Here is an 18,008-nt window from a genome sequence, read left to right on the forward strand (position 1 = left end):
ATGATATGTTAGCCTTCTCTCCTTGTTAATGTGTATTACTATGATTCATGCACTTGCTTTTTAAAATGCAGACTAAAGGGAAGGAGGGAATAGTCATGAGACCTCTTTGGCTTGCTAACCTTTTCAGGCTGCTGAAGACCAATGGGGAAATTGGAGGCTGCTCTGCAGATTTTTTAGCAATAGTACATAAATGCTTTGAAATCTGAACAGCTGCTTGCACAAGGAGGACGTTGGTTCTGAAATAGTATGTGTGTATATAGAGTGGAGGAGAATGTACAAGGACAAAGGGAGTCTGACTTACATCATGTTTGACACTACGAGTATAGGGAGCAGCAAATATTTTGTATTCCAGTGGACCAGACCAAATCCCTTCACATAAAAAGAGAGGTTTGCTGCTTGAGGGACTTTTCTGCTTCTTCCAGCATTTTTCTTCTGTGGCCAGTGACACTACTCAGCACCCTAGCTGGCTGAAGACTGAGCCCTCTGGCTACTGAGATACTAGTGAGGCTGTTGCCTTGGGAGTCCAAATAGTCTTCAACCTGCAGTAATCAGACACTTGTTGGGGCCAGAACTGTCACTAGAGGCTGACACAGAAGCTCAAGGGGTTGGTGGATGGCTTCTTCCTCTGCATGTGTCTGGGAACATGAGTCCAGTTGGGAGTGCTAATGGGGTAGACAGCTAATTCCAACCTTGTGTATCCATCTTACACATGAGGCAGCAGTGGTGGTGGAGCTGGTGCCAGGAATTAAAGCCAGTGTGGTAGGCCTGTTCTTCCAGCACTCCCAAAATCCAAGGAGGAAGAGCCTAACCTCTCCTGCACTATTACAGATACAGAGAAGAGGGTATTTTCCTGTAGACCTTGTCATCTACTCTCATGAGCACTCTAGACTGATCCCATTTCTCCAACGTGCCCAGGGGTCTGATATTGCTTTATGTACAAAACTTTGTAGCAAGTTCTGAAGACCAGTTTTAAATGGTCACTCTGCGGGGACACTGACAACAGATATGGGGAGATCTGATGAGAGATGTTTCTGTAATTTATTAATATTGTGAATCCTGTTACACAGGATGCATCAAATAAAACCTCCGTATCAGTCAGCGGAAAACAGTATCAGCATTAACTCAGGCTGTCTGCAAACCTGATTTCGAAGGATTAGGCTAAAGAAATGAAGAGGGAGAATGTCTTTTCTTGAATACAAAACAAATAGAAAATTTATGATGAAGAATTTGCCTTGGTGTGCTGAGAACCGATGTTATTGCATGAGTTTGGCATCTCTTAACGGTTGTACTTTGTGTGCCTTGTATTTTCATGCTGAGCACTGAACTGAACGCTTCTCTGTGGATGTGTTCTGTTACAAACTGTTAGTTACTTAGCCTCATGGACATTTGTGGAGTTTGTGCCCGTATCTCTAGTTAAATGGATGTTTATTACCTATATGGAATTATATAGCCAACAAGGCAGTGCTCAACCAGGTGTGTCGTAGTAACAGTCTCTGCTAACAAGGAGGAGTTGGGCAGAATTAAAAAGAAAAACCCAGCCCCAAAAAACCAGCATGTGAGAAGTGTGTTTATATTGAATTGTTGGATGAAGTTGTGCAAGCCTACATGCAACCAAGCGCGGTCAGGCTGCCTCTGCTGCCAGGGATGCCACCCACATCTGTCTGGGTTATGCCTGCATCAGCTGTTTCCTCCAGCCCTCCACCTTGTGCTGAGCCTGCTCTTGCTGGATGCTGCTGCTCTACCTCCTGAAGCGCTCCCCCAGGCTCCCCAGGGCTGAGGCTCTGCTCCTCATACCTCCTCCTGCAGGCAGCCACTCCTGCTCCTGCTCAGGTCTCCTAAGCCTACCCATGTCAGGGACCCCGATGGGCCAAGATGATGGAATAAGCCTGGAGGTAAGTGAGCCCTGATTAAAGACATGTTTTTAATCAACATGTCTGTAGATAAATGGCAAAGTACAGCAGCGACTCAGCAATTCTTGGTGAGGAACTGCCAGGCCAGGCTCCCGCAGGCGGCTTTTTGCAGGAAGCATAGAAGCTTGCTGGAAATACACTGAAATCTAAGAAACACCATGTACAGACCTGGAGCACTGGTTGCTGGATTGATTTGTTCATTAGGTAATGGCTGCTTCTGAGAGTAGAAACAGAATTTAACTTGCAGTAGTAGAACTAGGATAATTTCTAGACTTCTTCAGGGACCAGTTTGCCTGCTTTTATTCATGAGGTAATGAAAGCAAGCCTTCCCACTCTAGAGCTCCTAATACTCCTTCTGTGTTCGTGGCCTATTTTTCTGCTTAAGGACAGGGAGGGACCATTGAGTCACACACAATCTTGTGCTCTCCTCCTCCTCTCATTTAAATATTAATATGATGAATTATTACTAGAGTAACAGCTGTGCACTACTCATATCACAGCAACATAACCTTCCCCTCCTCATCAGAGCACAGCTATTCCTGACTCGCCTTTTCTGGTCGACCTTCTCACTTATTCTGGATGACTTTTTCAAAGTTACTTTGTTAGTTCTGGTGTGGTATCATTCAGATAATTGTTTGTTCTGTTCTTTCTGCTTAAATATTAATGATACTGAGGAAGTCAAAAGATAGCTTCAGTAATGGTAAGTTAAATATCTGTGTGTATTCTCCTATGAGGTCTGCTTGTTTAGAGAAAGAAGTACAAAGGATTAAGATCAGTGTTTCCAACTAACCCTTAAAAACACCTCTCTCTTTGAGAATTAACAAAATAATAGTATATTTATATAAATAAAATCACTGTATATTAGTCAGTGTCTGTAGATAATTCAGAGGAATACCTAACATTGTACCTAGAAGTACTAATGCATTGCATTCTCTGCAGATAAAGTATTGTAGGAGATACTGCTAATAAAATCATAAAACAACTCTGTACAGACTGCCGAAAATAAGTATTTGGCATCAAACAGAGAAAGGAGGGAATATGAAGGAAAGATAAACCATCATGAGAGCTCGATACAATTGGAAATACCAATGTAAAGCAGTCCCTGCAGATTTGCAAATGTTAGCAGATGTTAAATTTTGTGGGCAAAGGTCCTCCTCTGCTGAGCACCTTTTGCATGCTTCTTGTGTTTGTGCATGTGTGTGGGTTTTCTCTCCTTGAAAATGTCCCTCCTTGGAGTACTTTCATGCTGCAGAAGGAGCAGCTGGGTTTGTTGGTTTCTGGACCATTTCTGTGGAGGACTTAAAGCCAGCAGGAGCGTGTAGAAATCAGGTTTACTGGATTTGCTCAATTGCTTATATTTAGCACTGGATGAAACTCACTGCTCTTGTTACTTAGGCAGGAAAAAATCTGAAATGCTCTTACAAAGATTTTAAAATTAAATGTCCATATTTTTATTTGAAAATTTTCATTCTATTATTTTGGTTTAACAAATCAGTAAAAAAAAGTCAAACAAAATGCTTTCCATTTGAATAAACTATTGGTTTATTGCTTTGGGTTTGGTTTTTGTTTTTGGTTTTTAAATAGCTCATAAATAAAATGGGAAACTTAAAAAAATAAATCACAATTTATAAGTTATTCCCTTCTTTTCCCACTCCTGAAGAAATCCATAGAAACTTTTTTTCCCGATCAGCCTTACCAGTGACAAGAGAAAGTGATGCAGGAGAATTCTACTGCCTGAGAACTCTTTCCATTCAAAATCAGTGCCTAACACCACACCTGGTTAAGGGCTGGGGAGACATAAAAGTGAAAAGAGAGCACAGAATGTGTTCCTCAGTCACTGACTGCTCTGATGTAATGCTAACAGTACTGCTGTTGCTTCTTGAGTATTTTTTCCACTCTGCTTTTTCTGTACAATTACTTAGTGGAAACAAAGAGCTTGATCCTGTCTGCAGTTCCCACTGTAGTCAGCAAGAGGAAACTCATGGACTGAGACATGCTCAGTACCACCTTTATACATGTATATATGTAGTTTTCTCCCCTTTATGTTCTGCTCCTTCTCAAGTTTGTGGGAGATGGGTTTTTTCCTCAATTTACCATCCACACTGAGGAGTTTTTAGTTCTGGTGCAGGTTACTGTATTGCAAATTACTTGGCAAAAACGCTGCTTTTATAAAAAGCCTTGGTAAACTTGTAGCATATCCCCCAGATTAGATCTCATTTCAAACAGTCCCTTCAGATGATTATCTGCAGTGATTACGACTGAACCTTGTAGCGATCTCGTAACTGTCCCTGTGGACGGAAGAGAAACCTGCTGTCAGAACTACAAATAATTTACGTAACCCAATTTAAAGCTCTAACAAAATGTTCCCTTGGTAAGAGGATTGTTATACTTAACGTGTGAGATGAAAATACTTTCCGAAGGTCAGGAATGCACAGACGATAGATTAGATCTCTCGAAAAGACAAAAAATAGGGTTTTAGCAGAAGTTTTTCCTCTGTCAGACGTTCAACTTGGCATTCTCTGGAGCTTATATAAGCATAGCTTTAGTCCTGCAAGTGCTGTGTTCGCTCTGCAGAGGGAGAGGAGCCTCAGAGCTTCAGGTCTGCACATGGTAAAATGTAACTGAAGGTGCAGTGGGGACTTGGGCTATTTTCTGCCACCACCAGCAGTATAAATAAAAGTCTATTTTAAAGAACAGAAGGGTGGATTTGGGATGTGTTACTAGATTGTGCCTGCTGCAGGTGAGCAAGCACCCCACTGCAGTGGGTGCCCCATGGCTGGCTGCTGAAGGATGGAGGGGTGGGACAGGCTCTGCAGATGGGGGCTCTGAAAAGCACATCTGACCCAGACAAGGCATTGGGGCACTGTCATGCACTCCTGGTGTTCAGTGACCTGGTTGCTTATGCTCAGTCAGAAGTTAATGCTGTCTTCGTGAAACTGTCAGACAGAGCCTTGAAACCTGAATTTGGCACACTGGGAAACAGCTTCTTGAGATCTAGTTTTTCATGGCAGGATCTGGGGGTAGGGCAGGTATTGAAATGCTTTTCACACAGGATTCAGTGAGAATAAAAATAAATTACAGCCTCTGTAACCACCAGAAATTCAGGCTGATGTTGCTGTTGTCCCCATCCCCTGCACACAGTTACGTGCGGTTTCTGTCCATCCCTCCAACCAGCCAAAAACTGACATTACAGAGAAGCTAATGGTGGAGATTATTTAAGTACTTATCTCCTCACCTCCTTCACTGTTGCATTCCCCTGATCTTGGGCCTCTCCATGTAACTGCAGGCCTCCTGGGTGGTAGGAGAGGCTGTGTGACTGTGCATCAGAGTAAGATAATAGAAGAAGCCTTGTCCTGGAGAGTGGGATATTTCCTTACAGGAAGCAGCCCAGCCCTCTGCTTTCCCCTGCTGAGACCCTTTTCCCAAAATACCTTCACAAAGGTGAAAAGAAGCTGGAACAGGGCCCAGCAGCAAGTGTCCCTGTAGGGGTTCCCTGTGCCCTCCTAGAAACCTCTCATCACAGGGAGAACACTGATAGGACCATATCTTTCTCAGAAGCTGTCTGGTCCACCTCCCCCCTAGTGCATTCCTGTGTAGGAAGACCCTTTCACCACCATCTTCCCTGACAGCTAGTGGCTTTCCAGCCCCAGAGATGTCAGGAGAAGGCTGCCCAGAGAGGTGATGCAGCCTATGTTAGCTTTCTGGGTACCTCCTCCTGGGAGTGGAGAGGGTGTGAATGTCCCTATTCCTTTGCCCAGGAAGAGAAGCAATGATGGAGAGGGGCTGTACAAGTGCGAGCAGTACACCTCTTGGTGACTTGGGCAAGGCTGGGAAGTTCTTGTGTGCCTTGGTCTTAGTGCTTGCCTCAGTTTCAATAGACCATGATCTTGCTGATGGCTAATTCTTTGGATGGAAACATTTTTGTGACAACTGTATTTCCAAATCTGAGCTTTACTGGAATGTTTAGCTCAAATACTTTGTTGTTTTATGAGAACTGGCATGAAGGAAAGCATTGATTTTATCCTACCTAAAATCAGGCAAAAAAAAGGCTCTTAAATGGCCCTTGCCTATTCCAGAAAAGGAAAGCACTCTTGAAATCCACACTCAAAGACGCACATTTTATCCTTGTGGAAATTCTCTTGATGTCTATGAACTGGAGACCTCGCGTTTTGCAGGCTGGATAAATGCGGTAGCAGGTAAATCCCCATATTGTCGCTCCTGGGTGTGCTCCTGCCCAGTCCACTTCTGAAAGTTCTCCTGTGACTGCATCCAAGGCTACTGCAGGCTGTGTTGGGTTTGTGCATCTAAATTGAATAGAAGTGGACTGTTCCTCCTGTGCACTGCTTTACCGGCTCCTGTTGGCTCCAGTTAGGAAGATGGAGGTAGCTACCTGATAGAAGCAAGGACAAAATAGGAAATTTTTCAGGAATATGGTGGGAGAAAAAGCTTGTAAAAAAATGAGGGGGGAAAAAAGGAGGAGAAGAAAAAAAAAAGAGAGAAATTGGGAAATGGAAGGAGACTTGGATAAACTAGATGACTAGGAGTGGCAAAGCTGGCATGGAGGGTTTGCAAACACAGCTACTTGGGGTATACAAGCACAGCTACTCAGGGCTTCTGGTGATGGGGAAAATCACAACTGCCTAAACAAAGCCTAGAATAACTTGCAAAGAATGAGAATTCAGAGCTTTGGGGATCTGCACTTATTGCAAGAAGTACCAATCACTTTGAAAAGTGGGTTGGAAAGTTGAACAGTGGAATAAAGTACCAATCCCTTGCAAAATTCAGTCTAATAATGTTTAATGTATCTGCTCTTAAGGGCTACTGCGACCTTGATCTTTGTGGCTCAGTTCAGGAAAGTGGAAATGCTAATACCCTGATGTTCTTGCAGATTGTAGAAATTAATTTAATGGGTATATGCAAAGCCCTTAAACCCTGGTGGTTCTGTCTTTAGACTGGGGCAATATGTGACGAATAAGACATAGGGCAGTACACTGATTTTATTTTGTCTGGTATCCAATTACTGCTAATCAGGTGAGCACTGTTTGTCTTGCGCAATGAATGAAGCAGAGGGCTGAGCACTTGCAAGTGGAAAAAGGAGTATCTGCTCATGCAGTAAAGCTGTATCAGAGCAGATAGAGCTTGTTCTGATTACTGTGATTGTCATGTCACATGGAGTTCCCTTCAAAGGTCAAAGAAACTGACATTAAGGCCCATATTCCCATGTTCTCCTGCTATCTGAAACATCAGGGCAATCAGGAAGATAAATCTTGTTCCTCTGTGTGAAAAGGTTCAAAAGTTTCCATTACTACCCTGCTGTTTCACTTGATTACAGCAGGCACCGCAGGTTCTTGGTTGAAGTTTTCCTACTTGACAACAGCCTGTTCAAGCCTTGCCACTGATTTACTATCGCCTAGCAATGATTACACTTGTATTGTTTACTAACAAATGTCATTGGACCTAGGATGATAAACATCGGGTACAGGGTAGTACTTTGATCTCAAATTGTACATAGTCCTTGAATCTACAAGCAAATGAATTGCCTTAATTATTTAAACAGCAAAATTATCGCAAACCATAATAATCTTACTTTCGTCTGTTCTTCTAGGAAGCATTTAGGCAGTTCATGCAGCTGTGGAAATACCAGCTTGGGTAGTCTGTCAGGAAAAAAAAATAGCTGACATCTTGAAACCTTTGTTGGATTGAGAGGAAACCACCACCTTGGTTTTGATGAATATTGTGCTGTCTTGTGAAGTGTTTGTGAAGCATCTCTGACAGACAGGCTTGAGAGTGTTAAGTCCTCCTTGGAGCTGCCCTTGGAGCAGGATGGTTTGGGCAGCAGCAATGAGACTCCTAGTCCAGCCCCAGCAGGATGGTTCGACTCTGAAAGCGAGGGCTAAGACTCATGTCCTCCTGGATTTCTGGGATATATCTTTTCCAAGGCAGTTTGTAGCCAGGGAGGCTGTCTGTCCTGGAAAAGTTAATTGCAAGGAAAAGCTGAGAGGTTTGTGAGCTGCAGTCTTGCCCCTCTAGGCCACCATTTCAGGACATAGGCTACCAGGAAGGGTTTGCCCACTGTTGTCTAGTGGCTAAAGCCACTGATTTGAGTGACTGGGATCTCTACTGTGCAGCATCACCTTGTCACAAAGTCTCCCACTACTGAACACAAGTGAACGGATTTGTGCACCTAACTTCTGTGATAATGGATACAAGGGAACAGAATGGTCGTTCAGTTGGCTTGTGGTGCTGTGAGCCACTGGATACATCAGATTACAGATAGGAACCACATATAGGGCAATGTCATGGAGCATACATGAACCCTATGATCATGTTGGAGTCTGTTGAATTGCTGCAATCATGAGAACCAAGTATTGCAATTAGAGCTGATCTAAAGGTTGAAACTCCTTTTCTTTGAATCATCTGATTGCTTTTGTTTTGGGAGTGTCCAGTTTAAACAATACAGAGAAATTTGAGATAATGGTTAGCAACTTTTTGTGTTTACTAAAATAGGCTTACCAGGAATTGATTTTATTTTAACTGAGGCTTAAATGGTTCTCCAGGGCTTCATAAACCACAAAGAATGAGGGAGTAACAGCTTTCCCTTGTCATAAAATACAGCTTTATATGTATATGTAATCTCTTTAAGTTTTCTTTGAACAGTTTTCCACTGAATGCGATTGAAAACAATTTAGAGATATGCTGAAGATAAGAAAATGCTGATGCACTGAAAAGCAGAAGGTTTCTCTACCTCTTTATCTTTCTTAATTCCAGCTCACTTGCAAAGTAAATCTCACATTTCAAATAATGGAAAAAACCTTTAGACATAACTATACAGTTTACCTCTACAAGATCACTTTCTGGTTTTAGGACTGCTTCTCTGATTCCTCAGCACCAGGGTAATCTATGGAGTTACTTTTGAGAAGCAGTCTGCAGGGGCCCTTGACAAGAAGAGCGTGTCTCTGCGGAGGCAGCTACACAGCAGTGCAGTAAGAGGCATGTGAGACACATTTTCTCTTAGGTCAAGAAGCAAAAAAGATATACAAGATCTCTTTCCAAGTGCAGAAAAGAATGCAGTCTGTGTTTACAATTTTGGGAGGTTTTATGCTTGTGGTCATTAAGGAGAGCTGGATCTCAGGCACTGGAGCTCTTGTTGAGCTCTACAGGGGCTTTCTTCACATTCACTTATAGCCTTCTCTCTTGCACACATGCAGTGTGTGAACACCTGCTAACAAGTGGATTTGCTTTTATGTCCTGCACTGTATGCATGGACAGATGTATTCCATTTCTGTTTGTACAGCCTTTAGCCAAGAAAGTTTGGGATGGCCCAGTTTCAGCACTGTTGTACCTCTAAGAGACATAATAAAAATAGAGGTAATAAATCTTATGTTTTTAAAACAACAAAGATTTCATCAGATTTAATGTCTTTAATGAAAAAAAAAAATAAGTTCTTTAGACTTACAGAGATGTAGATCATGGGTAAAATCAGTTAGTACAAAAGGTCAAAAAATGTGTGGTGTATTATTTACTCCTGTCACAGGTAGGAAGGCTTCTAGGCTTTTCTGTCTGCCATGGGAACATGTAGCTTACAAATGATGGGTAGAAACCATCCACTCTGGAGAGCAGGATATTTCTGAGGTATAGGTCACGAGAAGGGTCAGATATACCATTGTCTGTTAAAGTGAAATCTCAGCAGACGTCTCAGGCTAGCCTCCACAATGCTGGGTCCGTGGGAGAAAGCACTGTGGCTGGTTATGACAATGAATGTGGCTGCTTTGAGGCCAGCTCCTCTAGCCCCACGCAATGCTTAACTGCAGTGTGGGAACATAGAGGATTTAAATGCATCACACGCTGGACTGGATGACTCAAAAGCACATCTGCTGGGGAGGTACACTATCTATTTCTCACTAATACTTGTAGTCTTACATGTATATCACTCTGTTCAGTCAGCAGTGTGAAAGTGTGGTAAGGAGTGGGCTGAGAGGTGCTTATTGCTGTTAGGAAGAGGAGGCAACTTGGTAATGGGGGAGAAGGCCAGAGTCACTGCATTTAAATTAAATCTGTTGAGAATTTTGACATGGACTTAAGAAGGCTGAGAGTTTGCTCCTATTCCAAATAAAGCAGTTATTTGAGGTTAAATTACTGTGCTTTATCTTTATGGAAGCTGATAGAAACAAAATGAGACAGTGAGTTGATGTTCAATTCTGTATTACTACTGTGAATACGAACAGATAGTTCTTGAGATCAGATGAATAGACACAGATTAACTTCTACACAGTTATTATTGGAGCTATTATTGGAGCCCATTTAAAGCAGTTTGAGTTGGAAGGCCTTTGCTGAAGCTGATGGGAAATGCCAAGGTAAGAAGATGATCCCAGTGGCTGGCACCAGTCAGTGTCTGGAGAATCTCCAATGCATGTGTTAGCATTTATAAGTGTGTTAGGAGGGGAAAGCTCCTCCTTGAGAGTAAAAGACAAAGCATGTTTAGACAATTCTGGTCAGTTTTTCCTCTTCAGAGGAACATTCAATTTTCCTGGTTTTCATTGTAGTGTAGTTGCAAGCTTTTTGCTTGAGCTGTAATACGATAGAGAGATCCTGTGTTTCATAAGCCTGATACCCTCTGTAGTAAATTATGCTTCTGTGCTTCTTTTCTTCCCTGTGTAGTAGTCAATGGTGCAAGTCCCTCTTTCCTGAGCACTTCAGACAGTTGGCCTCTGTGGAGTGGCCTGAGATCTTGCATCATTTCCTGTCATCTGTCCAAAGCTATTTATAAAATGTCTCCTGATTCTGGCACACAGGCAAAACCCAGTTTTCATGAGAAAACAAACAGTTTGGAAATGTACTCCCTCCAAGCAAGTGTCCCAAAACTGTTGAGAAAACCTGAAATGTCCTAGAAAATCTTAATGAAAGCCAAGATATAATGGGGTTGGGGAATATGGGGAATTTAATAATCCCATATCTTTGTAGAAAAATCTTTAGAAGTAGATAGCGCAACATGTGCTGAGAAAATGTTACAAAGCATTAAGGGACAAGAGATGGTTCCAAAGTTTGTTAACAAAATAAAAACTTTGGGGTTTGATGTCTGAAGGTATAACAGAAGTGACTCAAGGCAGCTTCTGTGCTGCTGAGTTTTTGACATATAATTTGATGGTAGATGTTCTATAAAAAGTTTCTACTTTTTGGTATTTCTTAGGTTTTCCATCTCTTTAGCTTCAGGAGACTCACTGGGGTAGGAGCCTGACAGGGACAGTAAGAGGCATTAAGTGAAGCAGTGCACTCCCCAGTGAATCTGCTGTTTATGATAAGTGCTATTTTGGGAATCCTGAAAAAGCATGTTGGCCATAGACAAAACGCACCCTGAGCAACAGCGCTCACATCGGCTTCCCACTGGCCTGCCCTGACCCTGCTGTCACCGTGCTTCTTGTCTCTTGATCTTTAGCCATCCAATATGCTGCTTGCTTGTGAAACTGTTGTATCCATGAGCTTTGGCATGTTGGAGACCACTGTGTGCGGGGTAAAGTGAATGGAGGATGACCTTTGCCTGAGCAGTCACAAAGATGAGATTTCCTAATGTGTCTCCCAGTCCAGCCTGTTTCATCCTGTTTTCACAAATTGCTATAAGATGTACCAGAGTCCTGCAGGTGCCTAGGCATGATTGGAGTCCATGTTCCACTCATGAAGGCCTCTACAGGGTACAAATCTAAGTAGCAGAAGAGGTCGGACACTCTTCCACTATAACCAATTAGTATTGCTTTTCCAACCCTAAGTTTCTCATGGCAGCAACGGATCATCCTCTTGATGGCTGACAAAGATTCACTTCTAGCCATGCCGCTCATATGTAGGTTATTGTAAAATAATATTTGAAAGTGTTTGAAATGCCTTAACTCACTGCACCTCCTTTCTCCCCTTGTAAGATCGTAGATAACATTTGTTGCTATTTGAAACGTAGAAGTTTTGTAGCCTCAGGTTGTTAAAGCAATGAATTATCTGATGCCCATGTATTCGTATTTAGTTTTGCCCCCCGTAAATGTATTTCAAGAGGATCCTGGTGTTGGTGAAAATGTTAGTGAATGCTAGTTTAATTATTTTTTCCTCTGTAAATGACAAGCTCTGCAGCACCAGCTGTATTTACAGTTGCACAGCAGAGGTTTTATCTCTGCAATGCAATAGAAGTCAAAATGATGCTTGTAGGAGGGTTTACCGCTCTGTAGGAATGAACAAGAACAGTTCTACATAGCAATATGTATAGTTCTGCCATTAAATGCAACAGTTTTACAAAACCATATAATTGTTCTACATAAATCCATCATTGGGCCCTTGTAACTTCTGTTCAAGAGGTGACATATGTTCCAGTAGGGATCCAAAATCAAATGCACTTTTTGCTGAGAGCACCCAACCCTGCTTCCAGGGCATCTCTCCACATTGGAGTACTCACGGTATTACAGATACTTAAATAATACCTGTACAGTAATATGCTGCCTTACAACTCTAGCAGCACTGCAGCCAATGCAATAACTAGCACAAAGGTGCCTTAGACAATTGCTCTGGTGCCACTTCAGTGGGCAGATGTGTTCTAAGTACTTCATTTTGTCTGTTGGAGGTGGGGATGAGAGCAGTGTCTTCCTGCAGATCTGAACAGGGCATAACTGTTGCACACAAAATTCTGTTGTGCTGGGAAAAAACATTTGGTGCTTCTTGTTTCCAACTCATCCTATGCTTTGCCTTGTCACAACAACCCTTTTCCTCTTTCTGTGGAATGTTTTTCAGCTGTAGATTTATCCACTGACTGGATCTACAGCCTGGTTCCAGCACACCTCCTGTGTCCCACACTGGGAAGTTAGAAGCAACTCAGGTCACTTGGAGAACCCAAGTGTGAAAACGTTGGTACTAGTCATGCTTTAAAAGGTGATTAAACCTAACACATACTGCCTTAATTGCCTACCCTGGTAATCTTTTTCTATGTGTTTGCTATTCTGTGCATGAAATACTGACAGATATCTGTGTACAAGGTTAACTAATGAGGAATTAATGAAAAGCTGAGAAATCTGGGAGAGCTCCAGCCCTTCAAGTGAATTTCACAAAGAGGGCTGATGCTTTCAGTGATGACCCACCTACAAGGCAAGTTTTCTAAGCTTTTCTCTTCTCCCAGTATTGCTATGGCTTTGCAAACTACTGCTCTAGGCAGTTGCTATGTCTTCTGTGCAAAATGTTGGCTAAGACATAGAAAATGTAGGCAATGGAATTGTCTGACTTAATGAAGATGTGTGATATTAAGTGGGGAGCCTGCATGCAGCTAGCTGTACCAAGTGTCCTAGTTTGCTGATGATCTACCAAGGGGGGAAGAATGACTTGTTCTGGTTTAAGCGTTTAATGACTTTTTTCCTGCAGATTCACAGAATTTCCAAAGTATGTCACAGAATCCATTTATTTCTCACCTCAAAGTTGAATATCTTCTATTACTTTCTTTTTCCACCTTCATTTGCCCTTCCTACTTTGCTGCTTTTGGTTTGAACTGCTCTCTGTTAATGGTCTGTTCTTTTCCAGTCTTCCTATTGTTTCACACAGGGATGAAGATCTGAGGGTTTGCCTTTTCCTTTCTTCTAAGTCCCCTAACATCGTCCTAGCTTCTTTCCTGATCAGAATGTAGACGATACAAATCTTGCTCGAACAAAGCTAGTTCCACCAAGGGAGTGCAAATGAGGTGATAGCATGCTGTCTGTGTCCAGGTAGCTTTGGTTACCATCAAGCAGACTTCAACTAAAAAAACAAACCCAAAATTTTTTAGATATCAAAATTTATAAGATGTCAGCTTCTGTGCGGTTACCTGCTAATAATGCTGGCATGAAGTATGCTTTAAGATTTATTGGGAAAGCTTTCATGTCTACAAACCCAGAGAGCATTTGTTAGGAGAATGTGCTTGAGTTTCAAAAAGAACAAATAAAACCCCCCTATGTCCAGTATGGAAGGTTATAGTCCTATAGTCCAGGAATTGGAGGTGCACAAGAAGTGAAGTTGGGCTGTCAGTGAAACTCCAATTTATCTGTTTGTGGTGAACATCAGCACTATGCAACTGTAAGCTGGAAGAGCAAGTGCTTTGTAAAGGCTCTGCCTAACACAGTTAAGGTAGCAGTTAGAGACTCAACCAATCTATTCAGACTCTTGGGCGTTGTGCCAGGAGAACCAAATTGTACTTCAGGGCCCATATCACCCTGTAGAACACAGGTAAGCATGCGCAGGCCAGGGAGGCAGCAGAAATTGAGTGTTACTTGAACCTCTGCCCATCCCCTTTAATAAGTTGCATTTTCTGTCTAAAATCATCCCTATACCCATGCAAAAAAAATCCTAGACTTTGATAAGAAGCATGGTCAGTCCTTAAAAATGTGTCCTAGGATACATCTCCCTTCCTCTGGGAGGACATGTAAGTCAAGCAGGAGTGGTCCAGCAGGCATCCCGGGTACTGTCTGCTGCCAGTCTTCCCCTTTGTGTCTTAGCAAATTCAGCTGCTCAGGGGACTGATCCTGCAGGACAGTCCAAGAACCAGGTGTCACCTTAGATAGCTTCATCTTCACTGGAGGTGGAGGCTGCTGGATGTGAGCTATGCACTTAAGTTGAGCCTTTTCTGAAAATACCTGGAATCATGAGAGAGAACTGCATAATGCCAGAAAACAAAGAGTTCCCGCAGAAAAGCCCAGCAAAGCAGTGAAACTGAGAAAAAAAAAAAGCCTGGAGCTGCCAAGTCACCTTGGGCAACCTTTTCAAACAGCCTCCAAATCTTTCTTCCCTTGCCAATCATAATGGGTGTGGACACTTAAAAATACTTCATTATCTTTTAAGACACAAGTAACACACAAGACTGAAATATTACATTGGAATTTACTGTTTGATCTTTTTCAACTTTAATACAATAAATGAATCACTGTTTCACTTCTAATTATTTTTTAACTGCTGGGCTTTATGACCTTCAAAGTCCAGCTCTTTTCTTACTCTGCACTTTATTGAGCTAGTATCTGCAAATGCTTTAGAATGGGTTGGTATCACATAGCATATCATCTGTGTGCTATGTAATGGCATTTTTGGGGAATGCGGAAACAATCTGATGCAATAATTTATAGCCTAATCAATAGGATATTAAAAATCTGATAACAGATTAGCAATTTGTTGGATTAGATAGCTATATGTTGCCATGTGATACACAATTAAATTCTGAGCAACTCTGACAGGCATTGTAATTCTACAGTGAGGCTGAAGACAAGTAACATTGCTGCATCCCCTTTTTGCATGATTTTCCTCTAAATCCGAAGGATCTCATTCACTGGATCCTATCACAGACTCTTAGAATTGCAGAAAATAACTGGGGGGTGGGAAGAAAAGAAAGTAGATCTTGATTTATTGATTAGGAAGTCACCCAAATGGTGGTACTTCTGGACTATGTGAGATTTATGAGTGAGTGTGTGCTACCCAGACAAGAAAGTGTGCCACTTCCTCCAAGGCTCCTCCATGTTTCCTAAACAGTGTGGGCTGCTGCAGGGCAAACTCCATGTATGTGCAACTTCTCCACCTGACTGAAATGGCAGTGTGGGAACTGGCAAATAGTTCCAATGGATGCATATGATGATGGGCTCTCTAGGTGCTGTTGCAAAGTTATATAGAAATTTTTTCTTACTGCAGTACCCTAGGATCAGCTCTTTTGCCTCTCATAATGAAAATACTTCGTATGGGTGGAAGGATTCTTTAATTAACTAAATAGCTCTGGGTTTAGACAAACAACCACTGCTGCTCCTGCCTTTTTTGAGTCCCAAATCTCTTTCTTTAATGCAAGTAAATACCCCTCTGTGGCTTGGCTCTGCTTGCCGTCCTAACATTACCTCTTCCAAATATGCACTCCTGCAGTTTTGTTTTCTTTATAGGCTGTATTTAAATACAGCCTTCTGGAGCAGCCAGTACTGTAATCTTCCAACTCTTTTGCTGGGTGGGCAGAAGAACTGCAACTTTGTCTCTGACTTTTCTCCGCTGTTGGCAGCACAGTTAGCTGACTATAAATTACCAACTGCTGTAAAGTGTTAGATTAGTTAGTGACTTCTGCATGTGTGCTATCAGCACAGCGCTGTGTTATCAAGTATCACCTCTCCTGCTAGTGGGGGCAATGTCCAATGCAGGCAGGTTGGAACTGGATGATCTTAAGGTCCTTTCCAATCCAAACCGTTCTATGATTCTATGCTGTGTTGTGGCCAAGGGAAACACTGAGGCAAAGCCCTAGGCCTTGCCGAGTGTGGCCTTGCCTGGGCTCAGGATGGACTTGGGGGGTTCAAAAGCGCAGGCCTGACCCTAGGTAAAGCTGTCAGGAGGCAGCAGAGATCAAATAGGTGGAGGAAGCAGCAACTGTACTTGAAGCTTTAGAGCATCACTGCAGTACTAACGGGCCACCATTCGCATCTGTAAGCCTCTAACTTATGTTAAGTCCAGCAGCAGCGCGTACCCCTCCACTAGGCCCCTTTCTTTGAAGTTGTTGGCTCAACTGTTCTTTGAAAGTGCCGAATTCCTCTAACTGGACACAGGGGCTGCTTGGAGCAGCCATGTCCCATGAAGACAGGCGAGGCTCTGAGGTGACTGCTCAGCGAGAGGGTGTCCTGCTGTGGCCCTGGGGCACAAGCACCGGGGAAGGGGTCGGGTGCTCTTTCGGCCTCCATAGGGCGGCCAGGACTCGAGGACGACAGCGGCACAGGCGTGCGGCGCCGGACCCGCCGGGCTCTCTGTGCTTCCCCCGCCCCGCCGCTCTGCTCCCCGCCCCTCGAAGGCGGAGCCGCCGTCGGAGCCGCCCCTCCCTGCCCTCCGCGCCGGGTTACATGGCGGCGGCTGCGGCAGCGGCAACTGCGGCGAGGCGGGCGGGCGCCGGGCGGGAGCCGGTGGTGGGGCCGCGGGGCCTGGCCGTGTGAGCAGCGCAGCCCCCGATGAGCCTGGGAAGGCCCGTGAGTGCGGCGGGGCGGGCGGCGAGGTGGGCGGCGGGAGAGGGGGATTTCGGGCCGCTGCACACGCGGGCCCGGCCCCGCCGCACAAAGGCGCTTTGTTCCCTCCCGATGGACGGCGGCGCCCCCCGGCCCGCTGCGGTCCGCGTCACCCCCTTTCCCCTGCTCCGCCGGGGCCTGGCCCGGCCTCTCCGCACTGCGGCGGCTGCCGCCCGGGGGCAGAGGCGGCCACGGGGCTGAGGGGGACGAGCGGCCGCAAGCAGGGCGGGCGGGGGCGGCCGCGCGGTGCTGCGAGCGGGGCGCTGCCAGCGGCCCCGAGGGCCCTGAGGGTTGGTTTCCCGCCGGAGCGGGCCCGGCGGCGGCGGCGCCCTGAAGGGCGTTTGAAGGTAGGGGGTAGGGCTCCGCCTGCGGCGGACTGCCGGGTCCGCTGGCCGAGGGCGGTGCGGCTGGGGCCGGGCTGATGCTCCCTTTTCCCCGCCGTGGCCCCGGGCAAGGCGGGCGAGGGTCCCCTCTGCCTGAGCGTTCGCCGGTGTTCGGAGGAGCGGCGCTGGCAGGCGAAGCCGTCCCGTCCCGGAGGGGCGGCGGGAGGAAGGATGTCCTCTGCCGGGACGGCTGCGGGCTGGCGGCGGGCCCGGCTCTGCCAAGTCTGCGGAAGTTTTGCTGCTGAATTGGGTGCCGCCGGCGGCTCCCCGCGGGGCCCTGGGCGCTGTTCTGCAGCCGCCGTGCCGGAAGGCATGGGGACAGGTACCGCCGGCTCCTGCAGCCAGCGCGCCCGCAGGCTCCCTGTAACCTCCAGCGCCTTTTGTGGAAAAAGGGACTGAATACTTCCCATAAGTAGCTTGAAACGCCCGATGAAAATAGCTTGAAGGGAGGCTGCTCGAGTATCGGGGTTTGGAAGAACAGGTACCCTTGGCTAGGCAGGCAAAGGCACACGCTTTGGCTCTGTATGATGAGTATCTGGTTAATTCAGTGCCATTTTAGATCAGCCTGACAATAGTGAAGTTAACTCATGGAAAAAGAAACGGTGGTTGACGTGTTATCATACGGCTCATGCAAACGTTGATAAAAGTGCTTTTGCCAACAAGCTTTTTTTTAATGTATGTATGAATATATATATATGTGTATGTGTAAAAATAACACT

The 18,008-nt window shown here is 44.7% G+C and overlaps 1 protein-coding gene across 3 annotated transcripts in view; it reads left to right on the top strand.

Annotated features, from left to right (window-relative positions):
• The first annotated feature begins 2,412 nt into the window (after positions 1 to 2,412).
• MAPK6 (mitogen-activated protein kinase 6) overlaps positions 2,413 to 18,008 on the top strand; it is a 28,761-nt gene continuing 13,165 nt past the window's right edge. The window contains exons 1-2 of one of the 3 annotated variants that reach the window (XM_057397564.1): positions 2,413 to 2,610; positions 12,672 to 12,809. The gene's annotated coding sequence lies outside the window, so the exon portion shown is untranslated. Of the gene's footprint in view, positions 2,611 to 12,671; positions 12,810 to 16,717; positions 16,871 to 18,008 lie in introns of those variants that run through there. The other 2 variants (XM_057397574.1, XM_057397556.1) reach the window with 2 other exon arrangements.

This window comes from Pezoporus wallicus, unplaced genomic scaffold, assembly GCF_028554395.1.
Source record: "Pezoporus wallicus isolate ANWC-B61680 ecotype Strahan unplaced genomic scaffold, APGP_CSIRO_Pwel_v1 contig_3952, whole genome shotgun sequence".
Classification (NCBI taxonomy): domain Eukaryota; kingdom Metazoa; phylum Chordata; class Aves; order Psittaciformes; family Psittacidae; genus Pezoporus; species Pezoporus wallicus.